General features: G+C 44.0%; 2 long non-coding RNA genes across 3 annotated transcripts in view; one reads left to right on the forward strand and one right to left on the reverse strand.

Moving 5' to 3' along the window:
- Positions 1–12,925, forward strand: part of LOC143841633 (uncharacterized) — a 45,072-nt gene extending 32,147 nt beyond the window's left edge. The window contains exons 3-6 of one of the 2 annotated variants that reach the window (XR_013232747.1): positions 1,556–1,636; positions 9,362–9,468; positions 9,604–9,765; positions 12,821–12,925. This is a non-coding gene — a long non-coding RNA (uncharacterized LOC143841633). Of the gene's footprint in view, positions 1–1,555; positions 1,637–9,361; positions 9,469–9,603; positions 9,766–12,457; positions 12,763–12,820 lie in introns of those variants that run through there. The other variant, XR_013232744.1, reaches the window with a different exon arrangement.
- Positions 6,214–20,169, reverse strand: LOC143841686 (uncharacterized). The gene is made up of 3 exons (XR_013232756.1): positions 20,123–20,169; positions 9,092–9,213; positions 6,214–6,672 (listed from the first exon to the last, which is right to left on the reverse strand). It is a non-coding gene; the product is annotated as an uncharacterized LOC143841686 (long non-coding RNA).
- Positions 20,170–21,130: the final 961 nt, after the last annotated feature.

A 21,130-nucleotide genomic window follows, 5' to 3' on the forward strand; every position in this document is an offset into this window, starting at 1 on the left:
GGAGCAAAAGGATGCTCTTGTCTGCAGGGATGGGCACCACGTGATTAGAATTTGTAAGAAGTTGTTTTGCACCTCCTCTGTTTATAGCATTGTTTTGGGCTGGCTGTGGTGAAGATGGACCCAAATAATCTCTTCCCTGGCCCATGGCAGAGATACCGTGGCAAAGGGGAGAGCCAATAACTGTTACTGACAGGGCTTCTGGATCTTGAGCAGGCATGTATAAAAGAGATGAAGGTACAAAATAAAAGTGGTATTCTATTCCAGAGTTTTAAAAAAATGGGCCAGAACCCAAAATAGAATTAAGTATGCCTAAACCCACCTATTGTTATATGAGTTGAACTCTACATTAGATGGTACTTATAAGAAACAGTGAAATAATTGTGAATTTACTGCCCTTGGTAGTGCCCCAGGTTTGTGGCATCAAGTGGTCCATTTCACAGTGCCTGCTAACAAGAGTGGTTCTACATCCCACTAGTAAAAGTACTGGAGAAGCCCAGTCTCTTCTGTGACCTCAGGCCAGCAACAATATACCTAAAAATCAATCTGCAGGGAAGCGAAAGAGGCTAATATTAAGTAAACATCACAGCTGTGGGGTCCCTCCACCATGAATTCGTCAGTGATACAAAAGAAAATATGCTCCAATCTAAGAAAAAGAGAGAGCTAGTGAAATTCTCCAGCTGGCTGGGACTCAAAGGAGGGATTCTTCTACATGAATGGGAGCTGAAGCATGTTTTGTTTTCTTCCCCATAGTGGTCAAGAAGAGGCCACCTGGGTCCAGAAGTTAATTGCAGATCAGATTACATAGCTCTAGCAGAGGTAGCTTAACCCTGCTGCATATGGATCTGGTGAAACTCTCTTAAATAAACAGGGGTCCCGTCACCTTTACAGACATCTCTTTCCATCAAGCCTTTTAAAAAATTCCAAATTCCAGATCCGGTGGGGTTTTAAAAACAAATGTCAATGGCATGCTTGGACAGACTCCCTGCAGCACACATACCCTGTTTGTGATAAACATCAACATTTGAAAGGCTCCAAAGTCTTTGTAAGCAAACTTGTCTGGCGGTGGACCCTTGAGAGCCTGCATGTTTTCCATTTGAAAAGTAAATCGGCAAGAGCTTCCTTAGGGGTTAGAAGAACAAAAACTTATGTTTTGACATGACTCTGCCCCCTTGTCCAATGAAATGTTGTGTGATGTTTGCACGTTTTGTTGTTTTTCTAAATGTAGCTTCATTGTTTATGATAAAACCTTCATGATTTCAGGGAATAAAGATGTAACCAGCCATGCAGGCCCATGCAAAAACAAAACAAAACACTTTTTAAAAAGGTAATCCATCAACTACCTTTTCTTTAGGGCCAACTGAAATGTCACAAAACATTGTGAGGCTTTCAAGTTTTATGCAGCTTTCAAGATGTTATAAAATAAGAAACAAATTGAGGGGAGGAAGGAAAGGAGATGTTTCAGGTCTTGGTCTTTAGCCTGATTTTGCCAGCCTTTGTTGTGAGATGCTAAGTTGACTGTTTTTTTTTTGGTGTTGCTGCTGGTGATAAATCATAGCACATGCATCTTGGGAAGAAATAAGCAATGAAGAGTCGGTGATGATGAACCAGTGAAGTACAAATGTCACTCAAAAACCAGGTGAGAAGCACAGTTCTCTTTGAAGAATGAAAGAAAAGGAAGCACTGGGCCGTTTTGGTCTTAACATTTTTTGGAGGAAACCCTTCATTCAATTGTATGATTTTTAATAAAAACCTTTAGATGCTTCCTAAACAGTCAGTCCCTGGGGAGTTTGGAATGCTTATAAGACTGCTTCCATGATGCCACTAGATCTGCTGTCCATTTCCTTATTGGTCTTATTGCTGGTCAAAGACTGTAAATGAATAAACGTGGTTCCTATACAGCCAATAATCTCACCCCCTCATTTCCATTAACATAAGATATTAGAAGTACTTCTCTTAAAGATTCTATAGTTTGAGGAATCCATTCTATACTCCCGCAAAGACAACTGGAGGTGTTTCTGATCAAAGAGTCACCCTTCTGCCATTAGGCTGAGTGGTTATACTGAATTGGCTGTTTTTAGCTGTATTGTGCCATAATGTAAGTGGCTTCCTGAGGTCATTAGCTTGAAGTTCATGGTTGCTTCTGATAATATACATGTCTGGCACAAAGAAGCATTTCTTGTTAAGGAAAAGTGTGCAGTTACTCATGAGTAATGCTCATTTGCAGCAATTTCATTGTGTTTACATACAGCAAATGTCTGTAGCCATATATCTGTGCAGGGAGTTTTGTATCTGGCAGTCCCCTAACAGTATACTTTGTAGAAAGTGCTGCCAAGTCACAACTTACTTATGGTGACCCCACAGGGTTTTCAAGGCAAGAGGCATTCAGAGGTTTGCCATTGCCTCTGCATCACAACCCTGGTATTCCTTGGAGGTCTCCCATCCAAATACTGTCCAGGGCTGACCATGCTTAGCTTCTGAGATCTGATTAGATTGGGCAAGCCTGAAAGAGATAACATTAGAAACAGCTTCATTCTCTCTTCTTACCTTAATAACCATACAAACAAATGAAAACTAGGGTTTGACAGATGAATTGGTATCTGTTCCACATAATATATTTCTGGTAAGGCCTTGGAGGAGGAGCGTATCTCATGGCTTAAGTGCCACTCAGCGTTTAACACCCACTCCCGCTGTCCCGCCCCTGAGTGCCTCCTCCTCCAACCAGCTTGCCTGTCTGTCCAGCAGCCAGCCAATCACCTTTCATCCCCCACCCCTGACCACTCCCTCCTCCTTCCACTTTCCTCTGAGGTTCAGAAGCTGCAGATCCTTGCTGCATGAGAGCTGCCCCTGCCGGTGAGTTCCCTTCCCAGGAGCCTCCAGCCTGTAGGCTTTCCAGGTCCTGGGGGGAGGAAGGGGCCATCCAAAGAGTTCTTCCACCCCCACCCCATCTAGCACCCATTGTATTCCTGAATGCAAAGGGCTTGGCCCCAAGGTATGTTATATTTATCACATGGTCTCACTATGGAATAACTCTTAAAAGTAATAGCTCCCAATTGGGAAAAGTTCCCTGTGATAGGATTATAGTTTTGTAAATGGGTGATTGTCTGGGACAATTGTCCATCAATTCATACTACAAAGGCCTGTGATTTGACTATTTTTCCCTTCTTTGCAATGCAATCCTAATCATGTTTACTGAAAAAGCTATCACTGAGAACAATGGAACTTCCTTTAAGCAAGTGTGATTAGGATTGCAATTTCAGGTCCATATTAGTCTGAACCAAAAGGAAGCCAAAATCTTTTCTTGCTCTCCCAAACTTTCTTGTTACTTAAAAAAACCTGTGCTACTACAACCAGAATGGTTTCAGGTTTTCCCAAATTATTGCTCTTTAAATTCTAGATTTTATTATATAAGTTCCCTTAGTGTTACTGAAAGGGAGAGAAGTGTTTGCAAAGAGGAGGTTGGCTCATCCTGGGGAATCCAAATACAAAATATGTTTATCCCATCCAGGAAAGGTGGTGCTGTGGCTTTCAACTGCATTTCAAATAAACTGTGGCAAAGTGCTTAAAAGTATAAACAGATTATATGCCAGGGAAATCTCGTGGGCTTCAACTAATCTTGAGTCTCAAGGGTTTTGTGCTGATTTATTTCATGGTAACTAACTCCTAGAAATAGGCATGATTAGAATTAAAGCATGTTGTAGCTGATACAACAGGTGCTAGCAGGGAAGAGGGAGGAAAATAGCAAAGAGAGAGGGAGGTAGAAAGGAAGAGAGTGATTAAGATAGAGAGAGCATGGCATTGGGAAGAAGAAGGGGAGGGGTTGTCCAGTCTGTAATGTCCAGTCTGTAATGTAATCCAGTCTGAATATATGTGTTGTGTGTGTGCGTGTGTGTGTGTGTGGGGGGGTTGTGGTGGTTTGATGACAAATGAGGGCATGAGTACGGAGAGATGGGTATCAAAAACCTGTAGTTTGGAATGTTCGTTGAGTGTGGGAAAAGACTGACCTTTGGGAATTTTGGCATAGTGGTTACAGATGAGCTTTCCAGAGCCATGTCTTCAAATATGTGAAGGGAAACTCAGATTGGAGACTTTTCTTAGGGGGAGATTACATGGCAACCAATTTCTCCCAGTTCTGTGGCCCTGCTCCTTCTGTCTCCATTTTTTTAAAATGTTTATATACTATTATGTGCTCACATGCTTCTTTCACTGTTTCCCCTTAGAAGAAGAAGAGATAGATTTATGTTGTTTGCTACCAAAAGGAGTCACAAAGCAGTTTACAAACACCTTTTTCCTTTATCTCCCCACAATAGACAACCTGTGAGGGCTGTGGGGCTGTGAGAGAAAGAAAGAACCGGGAATGGTCCACAGTCACCCAGCAGGCCTCAGGTGTCTCTAAGCAGTTTTAAATCACCTTCCCTTCCTCTCCCCATAACAGACACCCTGTGAGGGAAGGGGGATGAGAGCTCTGAGAGAACTGGGAAGGGCTCACAGTCACCCGGCAGGCCTCAGGTGTCTCTAAACAGTTTAAATTGCCTTCCTTTCCTCTCCCTATAATAGGCCCTCCTGTGAGAGAGGTGAGCATAGGGGTTAGACCAATAGGGGCTGGATCAACCCTGATTGTCTGGTATTTAGCTTGGACACCCCGGATACGCTCCTCCCACAGGGGCATTTCACAAATATATTGAGGAACCATGGATAAGGATAAGATTATCTTACATGGCATTTTCCCACTATGGCCTCTTATGCACGGCAGCAGCTACTGCGCGCTGCTGTCGTCCCGTTACAGTGGGCCAGGATGCCCTGCCGTTCCCCATGTATGCACAGGGACTGGGCATGCTGGGCTGCCCCGGCATAGCGTGCATGCGCGCACTGAACACCGGGGCCAGAAGGTAAGCTGGCATGGCGGGGGGAGGTTTGGATGGCCTGGGGAGGGAGTGGGGGGCCCAGGCCCCCTCTGCAAGCCCAGGTAGGGGCAGGGGGTTGACCCTGCCAGCTCTGGGTCTCTGCGGAGCCCACAGGGACACCGTGGGGTCAGGGCTGGGCAGGCCGACAAGCCTGGTGCTAGAGATTATGCACAGTGCCAGCCCGCCGCAGTCCCGGCTTACCCAGGAAGCAATGGAAGATACCGCTGGCCTTCCGTAGCCCTGGGCCAGGAGGCACCCACACTGGCAGTGGCAGAAAGAGTTATCGGTGATTTTAACCAAAGTGCTTCTGCCGCAAGTGCGGGCATTCTGGCTCGTGCATAATGGGCCTAGGACAGTATCACAGAATGGAACCTTCCAAGATTATTCATTAAAAAAATCCTACTTGACTTTGAAGAATTGGGTTGGTTACAATTCCCCTTAGGGTGAGCCAGCTTGGTGTAGTGGTTAGGAGTGTGGACTTCTAACCTGGTAAGCCGGGTTTGATTCTGTGCTCCTCTTCCACATGCAGCCAGCTGGGTAATTTTGGGCTTGCCACAGCACTGATAAAGCTGTTCAGACCAAGCAGTAGTATCAGGGCTCTCACAACCTCACATACCTCACAGGGTGTCTGTTGTGGGGAGAAGAAAGGGAAGGTAATTGAGACTCCTTCAGGTAGAAATAGGTGGCATATAAGAACCCACTCTCCTTCTTCCTCCCCAAATACACTTGTGCCCTATATTGTTCATATGACTTATTAAAAAAAAACACTGTATGGCTTAAAGGTTACAAAAGATTAAACAAGATATATGTATATGTAAAATGTTGTCATGTTGCAGCTGACTTAAGGTGACCCAAATGATTTTTAGGGCAAGAGATGTTCAGAGGTAGTTTGCCATTACCTGCCTCTGCATAGAGTCCCTGGGCTTTCTTGTTTACTGGTGCTAACCAGGGCTGACTATGCTTCCAAGATCTGATGAGATCGGACTGGCCTGGGCCATTCAGATCAGAGCATTAAACAAGCAGGAAAGTTATAACAGCAATTCAACAGGATACCACTATACTTTTGCTTCCTAGCAAACCATCTGTTTTACTCATTGGAAAAAATGTTTGAAATTCTTCTCTCTCTTGTAAATGTGTTGGGAGAGTTAAAATTTGAAGAGATGCAAATCACCAAGCTGCTTAAAAGAATACAGCATTTTTATTTAGAGGAGAAACAACTTTATATAGAAAAAGAGAGAGAAGCCTTGTCTAGACATTGTTCTGCATCCATTTTGTTTGTTCTGGAGACAAGCTGGGAAGAAGAATGCTCAAAGGTGCAGTAAGTCTCCAAATGAGTCAGTCATAGGTGGATATTATTTGAAAAACATTAGGAAGTCCCTATTCTAACGATGATTAATACATATCTCCTTCAATGCCCCCTGTAGGATATCTTTCATATGTTTTTCAATAATGCACACTACAGATTTTGCTTATTCTGATACTCCCTCTCAAGACCCTTCAGATTCATCTTTTTTCTGAAAAATCTTCTGGAATTCTTCATAGAAAACCATCTGAATCCTGCTGCTCTCTTGATTGGAGGCAGGTCTTTGAATGTCCATGTTTCATCCTCAATCAGAGCTCTAATTTCCTCTTTTGCAATCTTCTTCCACTTTTCTGCTTGGTTGTTGTCTTCCCATGTGGAAAGTTCTGCCACAGACTATGATTGGTTAGATAGGAGAGTTTTCCCAGTTGTACTTCCTTATTTGTTCTAGTGAATCTTCATAATAATTCACTATAGTAAAGAACACTTATTAGTATGAATAAGGATAAAGAGCACCCACGCCAGCCCGATAGTTTCTACTGTGTTATGTGCCTTGTGCACTCTGCTAACTAATAATCCGAACAAACTCAGTATCACTCTGCAAACTATCCACATGTTTTGAGATTTCCTTGCCTCTTGCAGTACATCTGGCTTTCTCCCAGACCTAGTTAAACTGTCCAGATGGCTTCTCTTTTTGCATTATTTTTCATGGTCAGTTCAGGACTCCTATCTGAAGAAGCCTGATTTTGCTGCTGCAAAAGGGCAAGATATGCACTACTACTGACTGAGAAATGTCACTACCAGTTACTGTTGGCAGTTCCAAGCTCCTTAAAAGAACAGAATAGCTTTATTAACCAAAGAAACAAAATATTGTATAGATATATGAGAGAGAGAGATTCCTAAATGTCTAACTGTTCTGTTGTCTTCATTCTCTCTGTTCTGGAGGCAAGCAGGAAGGAAGTATGCTTTAAAAAGCATGAAGTCTCCAAGTGAACCAGTCAGGACACAAGGAGGAGACAGCTCTTGGCACAAACCAGAAAATTCCAGTTCAGTTTGGGGTTCAGGATATTCCTAAACCTCGAACCCTGATAACCCAACCCCCCTGAAATGAACCAGTCCATTTTGCTTCTGTCTGTTTAGAAGCAGGGTTAAGAGAGTTGGTGCACTGAAAAGCCTTGCAACTGTTGTGTTCTGACAGCTAATAATTAATTAATTAATTAATTGATTATATTTATATACCGCTCTCCTCGGGGGCTCAGGGCGGTTTACATATTAACATAAGAACAATACATGGAACAGTCTATAAAACATTTGAATAACCGTGCAATAATAACTAATAATTGTAAACATAACAGTATAGTAGTATAACCAATAAACAATACAACAGTGCAACATACAAACAGGTCCAGAGTATACAGGCGGTGTTCTGAGGGGGGGGCAGGGGTGAGCAGGGGCCCTTTGGTCGCTGTTGGTTATGTCTGGTCTAAACCAAATGCCTGGTGGAAGAGCTCCTCTTTGCAGGCCCTGTGGAACTGTTTAAGCTCCGTCAGGGCCCTTGTTCCACCAGGTGGGGGTCAGAACAGAGAACTCTCTGGCCCTGGTTGAGACCAGGCGAACTTCTTTAGGGCCAGGGACCCTTAGCTGGTTGGTAGTGGTGGAGCGCAGGGCTCTTTTGGGGGCGTAGGCAGGGAGGCGATCCCTCAGGTATACTGGGCCCTGACCGCATATGGCCTTGAAGGTAATTACCAGAACCTTTAGTCTGATCCAGAATTCAACTGGCAACCATTGCAGTTGATGGAGAATGGGCCGGATGTGGGACTCCATGGTGTTGCAGTGAGGATCCTGGCCACTGCATTTTGAACCAGCTGTAGTTTCCGGGACAAGACTAAGGGCAGGCCTGCATAGAGCAAGTTACAAAAGTCCAATCTAGAGGTGACTGTCACATGGATCACTGTGGCTAGGTGTTCCAGGGCCAGGTAGGGAGCTAGTAGCTTGGCTTGGCGGAGGTGGTAGAATGCCAGCCACACTACCTTTGTGATCTGGCTTCCATTGTGAGGGAAGTGTCCAGAATCACACCTAGGTTCCTGGCAGAGTGAGTCGTAGAGAGCTGCACACCATCCAGGGCAGGGCATGCTTCCTTACATGGGCCCTTCCTACCCAGCCACAGGACCTCCGTCTTTGAAGGATTGAGCTTCAGACGACTTTGCTTGAGCCATCTCATCACTGCTTCTAGGCAGCTGGCTAATGCTTCTGGGGGAGAGTCTGTGCATCCTGCTATTAGGCTGAAAGGGCTGCAAGGCTTTTAAGCATACTGGATCGCTCCCCCCCCCCAAGGAACAGGAATTAGCATGTCAGGGTATCTGCTGAGCTGAGTGCCAACATAGACACAGCAGACATGCCCAGTCCCATTACAAACTGTGGAACTTGAAAGTCAGGTAAAGGGTCATTGGAGGATTATGCCTGCAGCTAGCATGACCCACCGTTTGCAAACCATGTCCCATGCCATTATCATGGGGGTTTTGAGTTCATGCTTTGGGGTCGTGTCCATCCCTAGAGGATGCTATTTGAAGAGAAAATCTGGAAGTTCCTGATTATAACTGTGCTAAATACACATCTCATCTGATGCCCCCTGTAGAATATTCTGCATCCTTTTTTGAATCATGTACGCTACAGATCTTGCATATTCCAACAGCTGTATTATATACACGCTTTATAAGATAGTTACCTTTATGGACCTTTGATATTAATAGACCCAAGTTATATGGCTTAAAATATAAAGTATAAGGTATATAAAATATAAGGTAGTGGGTTGAAGTCTTTGTATCCCCCCCAAAAAAAATTAAGAAAAAAGTTTACTGAGGAAGTAAAAAACAAAAACAAAGTTTTATACCTAGGAACTCGTTCTGAATAATGCTTTTGCCATCACCAGCTTTGAAATTTCTTTCTGTTTATTCATCTTTGGCTGATGGGTCATCTCTGCTTTCATAATCTCTAAATCAGACATTCAAGTGCCTGAATAATGAATAGATAATGAAAACGTATGAATATTATCAAATGACATTCATTTAAAATTCTCATATAATAATGGTGATGTAAATGAAAATGTTTTTTTTTCTTTTCTTAGTGATTTAAAAATATCCAAATTCTTGCTTATTCCTAGTGAATCCCACCCGGATTACAAACAGGATGATACCGCCTGTAGAACTGGACTCTATGTATGTTTGCTTGCAAGCAGCTGTCATTGTTTTCAGTGGTACTTACTCCAAGGTAGGTAGAAATAAGGGAGGACGTCCCATCTATGATGAATGCCAGCCTAGACAGCAAACATCCCCCAAAATGTGCACAATATCCCTCAAATTATTATTTTTTATTGAATATCTCCTGAATTATGTTATTTCCCAGGTACATAGTATACAGAAAACAAGCCAAATAAAGCGAAACAAGAAAGCACCACTCCATACAAATTGTGATAATTATTGTCTGACCTGACAGTGGCATACACACTAGTATCAGAGAGACACCAAAGGAATGCTTTCACTGGTAAAACGCAGTCCTCCTTCCAAGGTAATTTCCTCCTTTCCATTAAGAAGATAGATCAACACACTTGCTGCTGTCTGCTTGACCTGCACACCCACACACTTTCAAATGATAACTAAAACATAAATGTCAGAAAGATTTTCTATCCAAAGTCTAATTTTAGAGAAAACATTCTTCATACATTGAAAAGACATGCCTGGACTTCCCCCTGTGTTGGTTTGTGGTCCTGGGTGGTTGGAGTGGGGAGTAAGGTGACTATGCTGCTGGGACTCTATATGGGTCCACATCAGGTGAGGCTAAGAGGAGGCAGGCAATCCTGGTGGCCTTTACCTGCCCAGCCTTCCCCGATATAACTGGGAACCTTGTTTTACCTGGCCTCTGATCACCATGGATTTCCCACCCTCCTTGCAATTTCCCGCCTGTCGTCAGCTGGACCAAGGCGGATCAGCTTTGCTTATATTATTAGATCTCGCAGCAGAGTTTGACACAGTAGCTTCTAGCTCACCGCCTCGCCAGTGCCGGGATCAGAGGGACTGCCCTTCAGTGGCTGATCTCCTTTCTTCGGAATCGCAGACAGAGGGTAGCATTCGGAGAGAGCTCATCAAGCCGTCACCAGCTGGCTTGCGGAATCCCCCAGGGGGCAATTTTCTCTCCAACCTTATTTAACATGTTTATGCGCCCTCTTGCCCAGCTGGTGCGGAGGTTTGGGCTGGGTTGCCGCCATTATGCTGATGACACCCAGCTCTTCCTCCTGATGGATGGCCACCATGATTCTCCCCTTGAAACATTAGCCAGCTGCCTGGAATCAGTGACGGAATGGCTTAAGCAGAGTCATCTGAAGCTCAACTCTTAAAAGATGGAGGTCCTGTGGCTGGGCAAGAAAGGTCCAAGCGAGGAAGCGTGCCTTCCCAATCTAGATGGAGTGCAGCTAACAGTGGCCCACTCCGCCAGGAACCTGGGAGTGATACTTGATGCCTCCCTCTCAATGGAGGCTCAGATCACGACGGTAGCACAGCTGGCATTTTACCACCTCCGCCAAGCCAAACTATTAGCACCCTATTTGGCCCCGGAACATTTAGCCACAGTGATCCATGCAATGGTCACCTCTAAACTGGACTTCTGTAACTTGCTCTATGCTGGTCTGCCCTTATCCTTGATCTGGAAACTACAATTAGTCCAGAATGTTGTCCTCACAGCAACACCTCGGAGGTCCCACATCCAGCCCATCCTCCAGCAGCTGCACTGGCTTCCAATTGAATTCCAGATCAGGCTTTCGGTTTTGGTTATCACCTTCAAGGCCATACGCAGTCTGGGTCTAGTATACCTGAGGGACTGCCTCTCCGCCTACACCCCTCAAAGAGCCTTGCGCTCTACCTCCTCCAACCTCCTGGTGATCCCTGGCCCCAAGGAAGCCCGCTTGACCTCAACCAGGGCCAAAGCTTTCTCCATTCTGTCCCCCACCTGGTGGAACGAGCTCCCAGAGGAGATCAGGGCCCTGACAGAACTAAAGCAGTTCCACAGGGCCTGCAAAAGGGAGCTCCTCCACCAGGGATTTGGTTGAGGTTGACCTAAGCCATCACTTCCGATTGGGCCCCCAAGCCCTCCCCTTCTACCATGACTGTTAACAAATCCACCCAACCCCTGGGTCTCAGTATGAGTTGAGCTAAAGTTCTTTGCTGTTTCACCATCCTTTAATTGTTAATTGTTGTTATTGTTATTATGTTAATGTAATTGTTGTTACCACCTTACTGTTACCAGAATTATGTTACCTGTACCATTTTGTTGTTTCATATAAACTGCCCTGAAGCTTTGGGGAGGGCGGTATATAAATACAATAAATAAATAAATAAATAAATAAATAAATACATGCATACATACATACATACGGATGTCATGGGACATGTTGATCTTTATGTTTGTTTGTTGTATTTTCCTTTATTATTGTCACAGCTTTGGGTGATTTAGGCATGGGATGTATCCTTTTGGTTAGGGAGGTGGTGCCTACCTGTCCGCATCCTGGGTTCTGAGACTTCCTTAAGGGGTCTGGAGATAGCCAGCTTGGTGTAGTGGTTAGGAGTGCGGACTTCTAATCTGGTGAGCTGGGTTTGATTCCGTGTTCTGCCACATACAACCATCTGGGTGACCTTGGGCTCACCACAGCACTGATAAAGCTGTTCTGACCAAGCAGTAATATCAGGGTTCCCTCAGCCTCACCTACCTCACAGAGTGTGTGTTGTGGGAAGAGGAAAGGGAAGGTTAATATAAGCCACTTTGAGACTCTTTCGGGTAGAGAAGAGTGGCATATAAGGACCAACTATTTTTCTTCTTCTTCTAGAGACAGCTTCATTCATATGCCCAGTTTTGGGGCTGTTAATGGGGCTTTCACCACCAGGTTGCAAGGGAACTACTCAGTAGCAGGTTTCCACATTGCTCCTGGGGAGGGGGGGGGTTCCACTTCTTGGTAGCACCACAGCAAGTGGTCTGGAGTGCTGGATTATTGGACAGTGAGGGGCTGCCTGATTCAGGATTCATTCCTATGTTGTGTCAATGTTCCCATGGTGTAATCAATTAAGCTTTGGCCATTTTATTCTCCAAAATCAAAGTGTGCCCCGGGGGTCCACAAAATCACTTTTTTGTACTCATTTTACCTTTCAGTCTCAGACCAAAACTGAATCTCTGAATATTTTTTATTTTCTCTCTTTCTTGCTCTGTAATTTAGCTACTCTTTAAAGAAAAATGGAAGAAAATTTGAAACAGCATATTGTAAAAATTACATACTTCAAGTATTAGCTTGTTTGCTGTCATTTTATTTTTACATTTCTCAAAGATAATAAGAACTTTTTTGAAGCCCATAAAATGGATGGGAAGAATCCAGGAGAAAGGAAAGAAGGCTGAACAGAGCAACAAACCCTACTGAAAGTGTAATCAATAAAACATTCTGCACTTCATCACCGTTTATGGTATTAGTCATAGCAGTGAAATGTACACAATAGGCAGAAAGTTTATTGAAGACCTTCTGTGTTCCTGAGATAATAAATATTCAGAAATGCTTGACTGAACTTCTGTTTGGTGTCTCCTTCAGGTGTTGCAACACAGAACATGATCCACGGTGGTAACAGTGAAGAGCGCTCTCTGGTTACTTTGTTAGGCTGGGGGTCTAATTACAGATAGTATTTGTATGACTAGAACCTTTCTCTTCTGGGCACTAAAAAAAGAAGCTATAAGAAAGTCCAATATGGCTATGGTAGTGTGGAATAAATAAGTAAATAATAATTTCCCCCCTGAAAATTCCTCCTGTATTGCTTTTAGTCACATAGATTCCTCTATTGTGCTATTGTCTCCCCCCCCCGCCCCTCGTCTGAGTGGGCCATTTTCATTAGGAAGTTGGTCCCTTCCATTTTTCTTACACTACAGTCCTGATCCATATCAGTCCCTTCCCCAAAATGGTCCAAAAGAAGACACAGGAATGCCAGAGACACAGTAGGAGTACAGTGCGATGGGTTGTTTGGTCCTTTGGGGTAGTTCAGGCATATATGCAGACTTCTCAGAAAAGCAGGCCATCATCTAGGAATCCAGGAGGAGTGCAGGAGACTTGGGAGCAGTTCAGACATAAATAAATCAACAGAGCTGGCTAGAGCTGTAGGATCCCATGATTTACAGTAGGATGTGTGAAGTTCTGCCACTAGAAAATAGGCTCCATTAGCATAACTCAAAAACTCTAACTTTAAGGCCTGATCTGTGACCTGTGCTCCACATATGCCTCCATGTCATGGACATGGGTTTAGAAACCAAACCTGCAATCTGATCCCAGGAATATTTACTAAAACAATAGAAACATAGAGTTGGAAGGAGCCATAAAGACCATCTACTCCAGCCCCCTGCTCTATGTAGGATCAGCCTAAAGCATCCAGGATAAGTAGCTGTCTAGATGCTGCCGCCAGTGAGGGGGAGCTCACCACCTCCTTAGACAGCTGATTCCACTGTTGAAGTACTCTGACTATGGACATTCTCTCCCCCCCTCCAATCTCTAGCTGGTACTGTTCTCCATGTAGCTTAAATACATTACTGTGGGTCCTATCCTTTTGCTGCCAACCTTTTCCTGCCCTCAACTAAGTGACAACCTTTCAAATACTTAAAGAGAGCAATCATGTCCCCTCTCAACCTCCTGTTCTCCAGGCTGAACATTCCCAAGTCCCTCAGTCTTTCCTCATAGGGCTCGGTCCCCAAACCTCGGATCATCCTCATTGCTCTCCTCTGAACCCTCTCAATTTTGTTCACATCCTTTTGAAAGTGAGGCTTCCAGAACTGCACTCAGTACTGTCTGACCATACTGGTGCCCATACAGGTGCTGTCTGACCATACAGGAAGACTATGACATCTTGTGATTTTGATACGATGCCTCTGTTGATACACCCCAAGACTGCATTTGCCATCTTTGCTGCTGCATCACACTTTCTGCACACATTTAATTTACAGTCCACAAGTACCCCAAGATGTCATTCACACACACACTGCTACCCAGAAGTGTTCATTTTTGTGACCCAGATGTAGAACTCTGCACTTATCCTTATTGAATTGCATCTTGTTCTCATTTACCCATTTTTCGAACATGTTCAGATCTCACTGAACTCTATTTCTAGCTTCGGGGGTGTTTACTACTCCTTCTGGTTTGGTGTGGTGTTTAGGAACACTGCCTTCTAATCTGGCAAGATGGGTTTGATTCCTCATTCCTCCACATGCCGCTAACTGGGTGACCTTGGGCTTGCCACAGCACTGATAGAGCTGTTCTGACTAAGCAGTAATATTAGTGTGGCCAGGACTTTCCGAGGCTGCGTGTTGACGCAGCGTGGGGGCGGCTGCATGGGAGGTGCAGTGGTGTGCGTGCAGATGTGCCGTGAGCCAGGTGGTGGCTTGCTGCCATAGCTTGGCAAGGGTCGGGGCCAGGTGGGCCTTTTTAAGGTGCCATGCGCTTGACCCCTGCCTCTTTGCCTGGCTCTCCAGCAGACAGCTTCCCTCCCACCCACCCTGTTATGTTGATGTGTTGGTTGCATTGAATTTATTGTCACAGCTGCAGGGGTGTTTTGCCATGAAAAAGAGCCTGTTGGCAGGGGCCCTGTCTGTTTACATGAGCCCCCGGACGTTCGGCAGGACCTCCTAAGAGGTAGTGCAATAACAGGGAAGCCACTTGGCTGGATAGGCTTAAACAGACCCATTGGCCTGGGGAGCTGGAAGCAGCCAACTGAGGTTGGCACCCTTTGCCTCCTCCACATAAAGGTCTCCTCCCTGATACAGCAGGATTCTGAGTGGCAAGGGAGGTCTGATTTCCCAGCTTGGAACATGTTGGATCTCCATGGCACCTCTCAGAGCCTGGGTTTGGGAACCAGTTGGCTGGCTGGCAGGTCAGACTCTTTTCTCATTGTGCCAACCTTGTTATGTGTTAAAATAAAGAGTGTCTGTTGTGGGGAGAGGAAAGGCGACTGTAAGCCACTTTGATCCTCCTTCTGGTAGAGAAAAACAGCATATAAAATCGAACTCTTCTTCTTCTTCTTCTTTGGTGTCTTCTGCAAATTTAATGAGTCCCTCCACCATCTTACCCAGATCATTGATAAAACGTTGAAAAGTACCAGACCCAGTACTGAACCCTGTGAAACCCCACTGCTTACCTTCTTCCAATCTGATGAAATACCATTGGCAACCACTGTTTGGGTTTGGCTTTTTTAGACAGTTCATCAATTACATTTTAATCCCATCATTCCTCAAAGGTGCACTAAATTCTCCATAATATTCTCATAATAATACCAGGTTAGGCTAAAAAAGAATGATTGATGGAAATTAAGCCGTGAGCTTCATGGGTGAGTAAGGACTTGAGCCCAGCTCTCCCAGGAACAAATTCACACTGGCTTTTACATATAAATTTCATCTGTGCTGGCTCAGTTCACCAATGCAAGTTAGTATTTGAAGCTGCAGCTATCATATGTTGGGTACATAAATATGAATTGTCCCTGGGTTTTGTCTCTGCTCACACAGTGTGCAAGTTTTGGTCAACTCCTTTAATACAGTTTCCTCCACAAAACTAGGATAGTTGAAAGATGGCAGCAGATATGTGGGCTCAGCATAAGAAAGGTCTGTACTTCAGCAATTTGAAGGATAGACATTCCTCTGAAGAGAGAAACACTCACTCCCATATTCCCGTGGCTATCTGTGTTATTTAGCACTTCATTCTTTCTAGTGCACAGGGGAACTAAACATCAGGTTTGGGACAGAAAGTTTTGGCTTCTCTAATGCATGTGAATTGCCTTTCCTAATGATTGTTGGTGGGGAAGAATCTGAACATCTCCTTGCTATTATTGAGGCTGGCCTATTAGCACATTCCTGATGAACAGGCATCTAGAAACATGAGTTCTTTAAAAATGGAAGTTAAAAGTAATGTTTGATTATCAAGGCAGAGAATGTTGGCCTTCCCCTAATCTTAACCTTGCTTACATCCATAAAGGGCTTCCTGTTATTTAGCATTCAATTTTTGTCCTGGATATTCCGTTCAGTGTACTATATTGTCAGGAGTATATATCCATTTTTATAGTTCAGTGGAAACATAAAAGGTTTTTTAAATGGCTATTTTGTCTTGTACTTCCCCCCCTCCTGCTGTTGTTGCATCTGCAGGCTAACAAAAATAAATGACATGCCTATTAAGAGCCTGCTATCTTGCTACTGAAAATTTCACAGCAGGAGGGTGATTCTAGAAATTCTTTATTGCAGCCAGTGAATTCTTTTTAGGACTCTGCATATCCCCACCTCATCCTCTCCATGGAACAGATTTGAAACTGAGGAGAAAAATCACACATTAACTCAACAAATCATGGTTCATGAGGCGTCACAAATACAGGAATGGGGATGGGGTGATGAGCAAGTATGCCCTGGTGCCCATGCTTCGTCCTTCATTTGCCCTCCAATTCTCCCTTTCGTCTATCTCCCACGATTTCCTTTCCCCACCCAGCATACTTGCTTCTGATTTTGAAACCTGCCTGTGAAAAACAGCAGGGGAAAATGAATGGGGAGGGGAGAGGAATAGGTCAAGCAGGTACTTCCCTGCAAATGTTCCCTCCTAATCCCTGCATTAGCATTAAAATATGAAGCTGGGAGTACTTGTAAGAAGCAGTTCCAACATGAGGAGGGGACAATATTACAAATCCGGTTTAAGATATGAGAACAAGTCTGCTCAAAGACAAATGGCATATGGCCAAGCCTTTGAATGTGTTTAAGGGAGATTTTGGGATCTCAGCCAGAGCACTGAGATTGGAGGGGGACATTCAAGTTTCAGCTTTTATCATCCATAACGCTCACTCATTGTGACTGGGCAGATCACTGTGAGTCAGCATAACATTAATCAGCCAAAATAATTGCTGTAAGCATTTAAAAAGCAACATATATTTCAATCAATTTTGATGGAGAATGACTAAAAATTATAAGTGAGTATGAAATGTATTAAGGAAATTATGAGTCGATGTATAAGATTTGGGTTTGGCTGTAGTCGGCAGCAATCTCGTGCTGGATTACTATTTAGCTCTGCTTCCTCTTGAAGCAAAATATTTGGAATGAAAGTTATAAAATAAATTATCTCCCTGGAAGACAATGCAAGATTTTCCAAAGCTCCATGTACTGGTTAATGCTATCAGCAAATGAGTAAAAAACCTAAAGAGGCATTAACATCTTGAATGAAATTACATCTCACTTTGGAACACTTGCATGGTTTTCTCTCCTCCATTTTTATGTGAATTAGCCTCATGTTAAGCTATTTGGATTTGTGTTTTTAATTTCTTAGATGGAATGCAGTTTTCCTGAAGTTATTTCTGACTGGCGGTCTGCAACTCACATAGCTATCCACTTACACTGCTAGTTCTAGTCACTATATTCACTGTTGAACATATAGTCTGATACATTTAATGAAAAATGAATAAGACAAAGTTTTCTTTGATTTGGTGTGTATGGCTAAGAGGATATATTAGGCACGGAGACATCTTTCTGATGGGGTTTGTTTATTTTCTGGCTAAGGATTAAAGAGGTGCTCTGGAAAACTATTTGGAAATGTAATCCTTGTCACTTAATAAGCAAACATGCACTTAAGAATAAGGGCAAGTTCGTCTTTGTCTAAATCTGAATTGCACTGAAATTAAATTACAGTGGCCTAACATTAACACCTAGAAAGATATCTAGATCAGGCAATTAGATAAGAGAAAATTACAGTGAAATAACATAAGAGAAAGTTACAGTGAAATAATAAACTATATACTGTGCAAAACAAACAAAAACAAAACCTGAAAGAGACTGCTTTCAGTCACAGTCAGACTCTTGTGGGTCCCTTGGACTGCAAGGCGAACAAACCGGTCAGTCCTAGAGGAGATCAGCCCTGACTGCTCCTTAGAAGGCCAGATCCTGAGGATGAAACTCAAATACTTTGGCCACCTCATGAGAAGGAAGGACTCCCTGGAGAAGAGCCTAATGCTGGGAGCGATTGAGGGCAAAAGAAGAACAGGACGACAGAGAATGAGGTGGCTGGATGGAGTCACTGAAGCAGTAGGTGCAAACTTAAATGGACTCCGGGGAATGGTAGAGGACAGGAAGGCCTGGAGGATCATTGTCCATGGGGTCACGATGGGTCAGACACAACTTCGCACCTAACAACAACAACAAGTCAAGACTAATGTATATCATTTGCCATAAATTGGATCCTGTTATTGCTTCAGTTCTGTTTTATGTTTCTGGGTTGTTCTACAACCCAAATCATTTGCCTTGCAGGGGAACACTTACCATGCCGAAAAGGACACTGACTCACTCTTAACTTTGGCACTAAATAGGCCACAACTTTATTATCTGAACAGCGTTGGATGGCATGAGGTAGGGATCCCGCCATCTTATGACCTCCTGGTCGCAAGGCAGCCAAACATTAACCTCGGCAGGTTTGCCGGGTCCACCTGATGCCTGGTGGCATCCCCACGCCCCCAATGACCTACTGGCCAATAAGGAGATGGCAGTGTTTGGGGGACCCGTTGAGGTGTGAACCTCTCCTGATCCCCCTGCCACCTGGAAATGTGGCTCTCTCATCCGGAGCCCCTCCTCCATGAGTAGGAGGCTGTGCATCCCTGCTTGCCCACAGTCTCTTAATGAGGCCCCCTCTAAAGAGCAGGCTGGCATGCAAGCCTGGTCTGCTCCCCAAGGGGCCCTCCCCATGCACATACCCACAAGTTGTGACAAATGTGTAAATTGACATAACATTTTCCTTTTCTTCTTTCTTTTTTAAAATGACAATGAGTTCAAAGGAATTCCCCACTTTCCTCCTTAACCAGCCATGCTGATGGTTCTGCTTGCACGGACAGATGGCTGATGTTTTTTTTTCCTGTTTTTTTTAAAGCCTACCATTCCCAAAATAGGCTATGCCAAGGGCAGCAAGCCGCTCTTGCACAACTGTCCCTGTACGCGGGGAGATGGAAAAAGGCTCCCACCCTTTTTCCCGCCCACCAGCTTGAGGTAGGGAACGGAAGGAAACCAACCATTTCTCCATCCTCCCAGCGGCCCCTGTACAGCCCACACCCAGGACTTCTGGGACTTGAAGTCCCACATCACCCACTGTCCTTCCTGGTGTGGGGCTTCCCCACCGTGGCAAATACTGCCAGGGGTAAGTCCCGTTTTCTCATTTCACTGTTTACTGAATTCCCCATCCTGTTAATCGTACTGTGTAGTCCACCTTGACTCCCAGTGAAAAAGATGGACTCTAAATAACAAATAACATTTTAAAATTCTTACACTGACATTTTGGAGACAGTCTTGTCTCTAAGAACTTCATTGCTATTGAATAAGTATTCTGGCTGGAACTAAGTGCATTAAACCTGTACTGTACATTGATCTGGGATGTTGTGGCACTGCTCACTGGTAAATGGAACCCATGTTCTGAAAACAGGCATCATCACCAGGAATGACGGTGCAGCACTGGACAAAGCTTATGTGCCAAAGACATAACAGGGCAGGAATAGGGATGACTTTTTAACTATCATGGAGCCATCACAGTTGCTGCAAAACTCTATGAATAATCTCTGGTAGGAAGTCCATCCCTGATCCTAGACAGAACATTCCACTTATCAGCCAACACAACCCCAGATACTGCTGAGTACAAGGAGAGAGCAGAGAGCAGGTGCATCGCAATCAAGAACCTGCAAAGCAATAACCCAGAGTGAATCAAGAAAGTTAGCTAACCCACATATTATCAAGAAAGGCAAAAAAAAAAAAAAAAACAATCTGCAAAAAACAGGATTAGTTAAATTTTACATGTATGGGAAGTCTTGAAGTATATATTGCCAAGACGAAAAGAATTTTTTTTGTAATTCAGTCCTACCTATGTTTACTTGGAAGTAATTCCCATTGATTTCAGCAGGGCTTTCTTCCAGCAAAAGAAGGGCAAAATTAAAAAGATAGGCAATGGATGAAAAAGTTCAGCTGCATTTTTGTGGCTGGTCCGAGTTTCTCAATCAGCACATTTCCTTCCCCATTATGTATTTCATCAGCCAGCCTTTACCCTGAATCCCATATGTGTGTCAAAAAGAACAGGAGCGAAAAAGAAGGTAGCATATAACAAAACTATAAATACTTAGAAACATAATAAAAATGTACTATATGGAATTAATGGTTATAATTCTTCTGTGTTCAGAAACTAAATCTCTGGAATAGCTTTAACAGGGATTTGTTGTCACTTTGAAATAACCACTGAAATTTTACAAGTAAATTATTTTGCATTTCTCCTGTTGCATTATCTTTCTCCCATTCCAATGATCCCAGGCACTGAATGTATGTGCCTGGTGTAGGATGCAGCAGAGAGTTTGGCCATCTGGCTGGTATACTCCTTGCCTAACACACCAGCAGATGCCCTTCTGAACCTCTCGGAGCTGGTGGCTGAATGGGCATTGTAGTTCCCTAGACTGATAGTTCAGGGGGATTTCAATGTCTATGTGGGAAAAAAAATTGGCACCTCACAAGGCTTGGATTTGGTATTAGCCATGGCAGCTCTAGGACTCTCTCAATTAGTATCTGGTCCCACACAGCCTTGATTTGATCTCTGCAGTACAGTTTCAAATTGTAATCTGCACGAATGTCAGGGTCAGACCATTTTGCTCTGAAGGCCTGAGTCAGTGTCCATCCCTCACTGTGTAGACAGAGAGCTGATTTATGCTCACCCAGAGAGACTTATGGATCCAGTAGGATTTCAGAATGTTGTGAGAGATCCAGGACTCCCTGGCAAAGAGCGGCTGTAACTTGATTAGTAGGGAGGCAGTTCTGCCAAGGAAGACACGACTCGCATTTGGCATTAATATGGCTGTAGCCATTTATTATTATGCCACCCTCTGAA

This window comes from Paroedura picta, chromosome 1 (assembly GCF_049243985.1).
Source record: "Paroedura picta isolate Pp20150507F chromosome 1, Ppicta_v3.0, whole genome shotgun sequence".
Taxonomy (NCBI): domain Eukaryota; kingdom Metazoa; phylum Chordata; class Lepidosauria; order Squamata; family Gekkonidae; genus Paroedura; species Paroedura picta.